Source organism: Elephas maximus, chromosome 11 (assembly GCF_024166365.1).
Source record: "Elephas maximus indicus isolate mEleMax1 chromosome 11, mEleMax1 primary haplotype, whole genome shotgun sequence".
Taxonomy (NCBI): Eukaryota; Metazoa; Chordata; class Mammalia; order Proboscidea; family Elephantidae; genus Elephas; species Elephas maximus.
Window position 1 is genome coordinate 112,682,752 of NC_064829.1, and position 8,035 is coordinate 112,690,786.

Sequence of the window (8,035 nt, forward strand, 5' to 3'; positions counted from 1 at the left end):
TCAGTTTCTAAGTTGAACCCTTATCCCACTGTGGTGGGAGGAAATTTGAGCTGGTGCTTTTCACTGCTATAAATCCCCTACACCCTGGTTTGTCACCACCAGAAATCCCCTAAACCACCCTGGTTTGTCACAGGGACTTTTCATAAGAGTCACCTGGAGATAACCCACCCTGCTGGCCTTGAGGCCCCTTCTCACCCCGCAGTCCCATCTGTTTTCCCCAGGCTGGCGTCACACAACTCCATTTCACTCCAGGTAAAAGCCGGGGTCCTCCCTGTGGCCCATGAGGCCCCACACCGTCTGCCCCATCACCTCTCTCCTCATCGTCCTTTATCTCCTCCCACTGGCCTCCTTGCTCACCCAGCTCTAGCCACATGGGCCTCCTCACTGTTCCTCAGGCTTGCCAGCACCCATCCACCTCAGGGCCTGTGCCTGGTTGTTCCCCATACGTGGAACACTCACATGTCTGAGTCCCTCATCTCTTTCTGAGTTTTACTCAGATGGCACCCTATTAACTTCTTCCCAGACCACCCAATTCAAAAGTATAGCTCCGGATACCCTGCTAACTCAGAACCGAAGCCACTCCTGAAGTCCGCCTTTCAGCCAAAGATTAGACAGCCCTATAAAACAAACAATAACACATGTGAGGAACGTGCTTCTTAGTTCAATCAAGTACAGGAGACCAAATGGGCAACACCTGCCCTAAAGCACAGACAAGAAGGCAGGAAAGGACAGGAAACCTGGATGAAGAATGGACACGGGGAACCTGGGTTGTAAAGGGAAAGGGGGAAGAGTGCTGACACATTGTGGGGAATATAACTAATGTCACAAAACAATTTGTGTATAAATTTTTGAATGAGCAACTAATTTGCACTGTAAATTTTCACCTAAAACAATAAAATTAAAAAAAAAAAAAGCACAACTTCCCTTCCTGATTTATTTTTAATCTGATTCTATATACCAACGGTTCTCAGCAGCAACTTGTCCAAAATATGAGTTCCTAGGCCCCACCCTAAACCTGAAGGAGCCCTGGTGGTACGACAGTTAAGTGCTCAGTTGCTATCTGAAAGGTTGGCAGTTCAAACCCACCCAGGAGAAAGACCTGGTCCCCATAAAGATTACAACCAAGAAAACCTTATGGGGCAGTTCTACTCTGTCAGATGGGGTTACAGTGAGTCAAAAATCGACTTACTGGCACCCAACAACGATGATCTCTATCAAACTGTCTACCAACTGAAACCAAACCCATTGTTGTCGAGTCAATTCCGACTCATAGTGACCCTATAAAATAGGACGGAGTAAAACTGTCTCATAGGGTTTCCAAGGAGCAGCTGGTGCATTTGAACTCACGCCTTCCGGTTAGCAGCCGTAGCTCTTAACCACTACGCCACCAGGGCATAGATAATCGCTAATGCTTAAAAGGGTGCGTGCCACACCTTGGGAAGCCCTGGTGGCGTAGTGGTTAAGTGCTACAGCTGCTAACCAAGAGGTCAGCAGATGGAATCCACCAGGTGCTCCTTGGAAACCCCATGGGATAGTTCTACTCTGTCTTATAGGGTCGCTTTGAGTAGGAATAGACTCGATGGCAATGGGTTTGGTTTTTCGGGGTTTTTCTTGCCACACCTTGAGTCCCTGGGTGACACAAATGGTTAAGTGCTCGGCTTCTAACAGAAAAGGCTGAAAGTTCGAGTCCACCTACTGGGACCTTGGAAGAAAGGCCTGTGATCTACTTCCAAAAGATCACAGCCATTGAAAACCCGATGGAGCACATTTCTACTGTGACACACATGGTGTCGCCATGAGTTAGAACGGACTCAACAACGGTCGTTTTGGCCGTGCCCTCTAAGGTAACTTCCACATTATCAGCATTTCCTTTTTGCAGAGTAAGACACTGAGAGACAAGGGAACTTGTCTAAGGCCACACAGCTAGGAAGCAGCAAAGCCAGGATCTGAACCCAGACTGGCTGGCTCCCAAGCAGGTGCCCCAACCACTAAACCATTCCACCTGTGCCGAGAGAGGATCTAAGCCACATGGATGCTCCGCGAGGGCAGGGGTTTTTGTCTTGTTCACAGTTTATCCCCAGTGCCTAGAATATGGCCTGGCACAGAGTTGTTGCTGGTTCGTGCTGTCAAATGGACTCCAACTCACGGTGACTCTATAGGACGGGGTAGAAACCACAGGATTTCCAAGGAGTGCCTGGTGGATTCAAACTGCTGACCTTTTGGTTAGCAGGCGAGCTCTTAATCACTGCGCCACCAGGGCTTCAGGCACAGTGTAGTGCTCACTAATTACTTCCTGAATGAATGAACAAATGAATGAAAATAAGGATGGAACTTTCTACCAGTTTATTACTGTTATTGTTATGAAATAACTGACACCAGGGTACAATCACTTTGGAAAGAGTTTGGCCAAACCTGTTGCTGTCAAGTCGATATCGACTCATAGTGACCCTACAGGACAGAGTAGAACTGCCCTATAGGGTCTCCAAGGAGCAGCTGGTGGATTCAAACTGCCAACATTTTGGTTAGCAGCCAAGCTCTTAACTACTGCAACCACCAGGGCTCCTTATAACAATTTATCAGTTTCTTAGAAAGTTAGACATATCGGAAGAAGCCCCATTGTCCTTTAATAGGTGAATGGATAAACTGTAGAACATCCATAAGGAGCCTTGGGGGTGCAATGGTTAAAGCGTTCGGCTGCTAACCAAAAAGTCAGGGGTTCGAACCCACCAGTTGCTCCACAGGAGAAAGATGTGGCACTCCACTTCCATAAAGATTACAGCCTTAGAAGCCCTATGGGGCAGTTCTACTCTGTCCTATAGGATTGTTATGAGTCCACTCGACGGCAATTTTTTTTTTTTTTTTTAGTATACCCATGTAATGCCAGAATGCTCCTTAGAGGCAAGGATGGCGAGACTGCATCTTACATACTTTGGACACGTTGTCAGGAGGGCTCAGTCCCTGGAGAAGGACATCATGCTTGGCAGAGTACAGGGTCAGCAGAAAAGAGGAAGACCCTTAACGAGGTGGATTGACACAGTGGCTGCAACAATGAGCTCAAGCATGACAACGATTGTAAGGATGGCACAGGACCGGGCAGTGTTTCGTTCTGTTGTGCACAGGGTCGCTATGAGTCGGAACTGACTCGACGGCACCTAACAACAACAACATGTAATGGAGTATTATTCAGTGATTTAAAAAAAAAAAAAAAAAGAACTATCAAGCTATAAAAAGATACAGAGGAAGCTTAAATACATATTACTAAGTGAAAAAAGCCAGTCCAAAAAAGCTACATACTCTACGATTCCAACTAGATGATGTTTTGGAAAAGGCAAAACTATAGAGACGAGGGGAGGGATGAATAGGTGGAGCGCAGGGCATTTTTAGGGCAGTGAAACTATTCTATATGATGCTATAATGGTGGACACATGACATTAAGCATTTGTCAAAACCCACAGAATTGTACAACACAAAGAGTGAACCCTACTGTAAACTACGGACATCAGTTATGTAAAAGGGCAGCATCAGAAGTCCTATGCTAACTGCACAAGGGGGAAGGATAATCACCATCAACATCAGCCCAAAGCTGATTCCTGTGAGGTGGAGCTCAGACGTACCTCCTGCCTCTGACCTTTACCAATTCTGACACCAGCTGTCCCTTCCACAGTACTCTCTGCTGGGTGTGATAATTCCCTGTAATGACCACACAGAACTCACAGACCATACTCACTGTTATGGGCTATATTAGGGAAGTAACAGGTTACCATTCAAGATCAACTTGGAAGAAACAGGGACAACTCAGGATACAGTTCTTCTATCCGAATAGCTGCTTCTGGGCTGTGTCCACAGGCAGGCCTCTGCCACCAGGCCCGGTTGGAGCCTGGCCTCTGCACTGCTCAGGCAGGTGGTACAGCTCTTTAGGTCACCAATAAGTGCCCAGAGGCACCCCACTCCACCAGCAAGCCTCTTGCCTGAAGGCCCTCAGCTTCCTCACTTTATGGGTCAGCAACTCACTGTAGCCACCTCGCTCCATGGGGTGGAAAGTCCACTGTACCGTCTCGTGCTGGTCTCCTGGTTCTGCTGCTGCTGCTGGATGCTGGACTCTGCTGTATTTGCTGCTGCTTCTCACCATCTCGCACTGTCTCCAGTGTTACAGCTCTCTGTCTCCTGGATCTAGGGGATTATCAACACAGGGACCCTGGGTCCAAAGGATGCACTCCACTTCCAGCTTTTCTTCTTGATGGTAGCAAGGTCCCCCTCTCAACCTCTGGGATTGGCTCTTTTAGCAAGGTCCCCCTCTCAACCTCTGGGATTGGCTCTTTTAGCAAGGTCCCCCTCTCAACCTCTGGGATTGGCTCTTTTTAAGCCTAGCAGGATGGCAAAACTGACCAATCCCCGACAAGGGTTCCACAGGCCTTATTTGCATTAAAAGACTGTCCAATCCCTGCAAGGGTTCTGCACACCTTATTTGCATAGTCTCACCCAATTATTTTGTGGGAGTTAAAAGACCATGGCTAGAAGGGCCATATTAAAGCAATTCACTGCACCACAAGTTAATAGTCATGTATCCATATTGGTTCATCAGTTGTACCATGTGTACCACATGAATGAAAGATGAAAATAATAGGCAAAAACTGTGTGCAGGGGATAGAGAGGACTCGCTACATTCTGAGCAATTTTTCTGTACATGTAAAACTGCTCTAAAAAAATAAAGTCTACTGAAAAAAAAGAGAGCAGACATAAAACTTTTTAAAAATTAAAACAAGTTAGACATATGCCATTACATGGTCCAGGCATTCCACTCTTAGGTATACGCACTAGAGAAATGGAAGCACGCGTCCACACCAAGACTTGCCCGTGAATGGTCATGGCACCTTTATTTGTAATTGGAACACTGGAAACAATCCAAATGCCCATCAACAGGTGATTTGATAAACAAATTGTGGTGCATCCATGCAATGGGATAGTACTCGGGAATAACAAATTATTGATACATGCCACAACATTTATGAATCTCAAAATAATTATGCTGAGTGAAATACGCCAGACATAGAAGAGGACATACTATATAATTTAATCCTCAAAAATGCAAACTAACCCATAGTGACAGAAAGAAGATCAGCGCTTGTCTGGGGATGGGTGTGTGTGTGTGTGTGTGTGTGTGTGTGTGTGAGAAAGAGAGAGAGAGGGTTTACAACGAGGCATGAAGTAGCATTTTTGGGATGATGGATACATTCATTATACAGTGAAACCTGTGAGAGCTGGAATTCGACGGGATTGCCTTTTCTTCCAGGTCTCCCAAGTTTTCCGTCTTTGACAGGGCTCAGTCTTACCACTTTTCTATCGCTTGTTTTGGTGGAAAATATTTGCGTTTTCCTTCTCTGACAGCCTTACACAGGTTTTACTGTATTATGTTTATTACCTCGACTGTGGTGGTTACACTGATGAATATATATGTGAAAAATCATCAAGTTATACACTTAAAATTTCTTTTTTTTAATGTCATTTATACCTCAGTAAAGCTGGGGAGGAGAAAAGGGAGGGGAGTGTTAGCACTGTGTAATGCAGCTGAGGACTTTTCCTCCCCCAGGATGGTTTGCCCACAGGCCCCTGAGGGCATCTATGTTTTCAGTCTGAGGCCCAATAGACCATGAAACTATTTCTCTCTGGAACCTGAGAGTCTTAAAAAAAAAGAAGAAAAAAGACAGCTGGCTTATTTCCGCTTTGGGGACCTTTAACAACTCTCTCTTGAGACCCTGAGCCCACAGGAGACCAATTTCTTGACTGAGGAAAGGGAAAAATGAAAGTATGCATAGGAGAGAAAAGAACCCCCGGCAGATGGGAGCAGGGATGGTTTACCGGGTCACGGGTGGGAAGGCAGAGTGGGTGGATGTGGTGGAGGGTGGCTTTGGTTCTCTCAGGAAGCAGGAAGAAGGCCACTGCTGCGCGTGACAATGAGGGAGGAGCTGTTGAAGATTTGAGAGGAAGGTATGAAATGTCATCTGGGAGAGTGAAGGGACCAGCGATAGAAAGTAAAATTGCTGGGCAGTGTTGTGGGATCACTGAAGTTAGAAGGCATAAATTCAAGGTGAGTCCAGGTAGAAACGGTGCATATTTGCCTCAAACCACATTCAGCTGCACAGGTGCAGGCACCCAAGAGGAGAAGCCTTGGATTTAACAAGGATTGGGATTTTGCCAGATGCGTATGGTGGAAAGAGAAAAGTGAGCAGAGATTGTATGTAAAGGCGTGGTTATAATGGCTGGTCATGGATTTAATCTGTGTGAAGACATGAGAAGAGAGTGAGGGGCTTTGGAAAGGTTGTAGGGCCAATGGATTGTTGGAGTTGAATCTCTGGAGGGAATGAGCTAGAAAGAGAAGAGGTGATGGGAGATTCTCAAGAGGCTGCAGTTATTTAGATAAGGTGTAGATGTGACCTTGGGAGGAAGAAGTGGAAGGAAGACGAGATCACTGGAGGAAAGGAGGTCAGGGAACTGAGAGGCTGGGGGCGGGGGGTGGAGTGTCAAAGAATAATCTACCTGGATATAAGAATCACCAAAAATTATGATAGGAGCAGTATGAGCTGGGAGCTAAGATGATACAAAAGTGAAGAGTAGTGATCTGTATCAGTAGATGATGCACAAGGTAGGTAATGAACAGGTACTCTAACGACATGAGATTCATGGCTGGGTGGGCGCTGGTAGGGTTGAGGGAGAATGATCTGCAAGCAGCATCAATGACCAAAAAGACCTACTTACTTGAAGGGCCACTGAAGAAGGCATGTCCTCAGAGGAGAGCCGGGTTCAGGTTATCACAAGAAGGTGGAATGTTCAAAGAAGAAACAGGAAAGAAGAGATTTTACCAAAGATAGGCCATGAGAACCAGGAGTTGGGAACTGAAATTATGGAGAAATGAGTGAGAATGAGTCAGGATGGATGTAGTAGATGTTGGCACTAATAACAATAATAAAGAATTACCAATGTGCCAGGCACATTCATTCATTTAACCTCCCTAACAGCCCTTTGAAGTAGGTTCTGTTATTATACCTATTTTACAGATGGAGAAACTGAGGCACAGAGAGACGCGACTTGCCCATTGAGACACAGTGGATAAAATTAGAACTGGGATTCAAACCAATGAGTTCTGGCACCAGTGTCCGTGTTCTTAACCACCACACTACACTCCCTACAACAGAGAAGGGTGTTCAATAAACATTTGTTAAATAAGTGAAAAGAAATATTTGCCACATGAAAAGAATATGGGAGGTTAACTTCTAGAATGGCGGAGTAAGGACCTCTAAGACTCAGCTCTTTCATAAAAACAATGAGAAATATGGCAAAAAATGTCTAGATCAATTTTTGCAGAATTTTAGAAATTAACTAAAAGCTTGCAACAATCCAAGGAAAGTTTATTCAACAAAGACAGCTAAATCTCACTAAAAAGAGCAAGTTTTGTGACATTATAACTTGTGCCAATCCTATTTCCCTCTCCTTAGCTCCAATATATTTGACAAATAATAGCCTCACAACTATGATAGCTGTGAAAACCAGCAGCTTAGCAGCAATTAGAGGAGGCAAGAGGAATTTGGAGCTCTCCAAATATCCCATCCCCAGAGAACTGTCACTATTTGACTTGTCTGGCAGGATGCTGAAAAGTTCCATTCTTGGGGCTTGTCTTTATTTCCCCTGACTCAGAGTTTACTCATTTCTATCCCCAGGGCATTTGCCAAAAAAATCAGCAGCAATTGTTTAGGATTGCAGCTGCCTGAGGTGGCATTACCAGTTGGGGCTAACAAGAAGCTGACCATAAAACTTAAAAGGAAAAACTATGGAATGAGATGTTCATGGGGGGCTTTGTAAAGCTCTGACATATTCTTGGGTATCTAGATGGCCACATGCATATGCAGGGCTCTGTGCATACACAAAAAAGACCTGAAAAGGTCCCAGTCTCTTTGCTCTGACTGACATTCAGGTTCTGTGAAAGCAGGATGTGAAGGTTAAGGCAGAGTGGCAAACTGAATGCAGGAGTGTGAGGATCCAC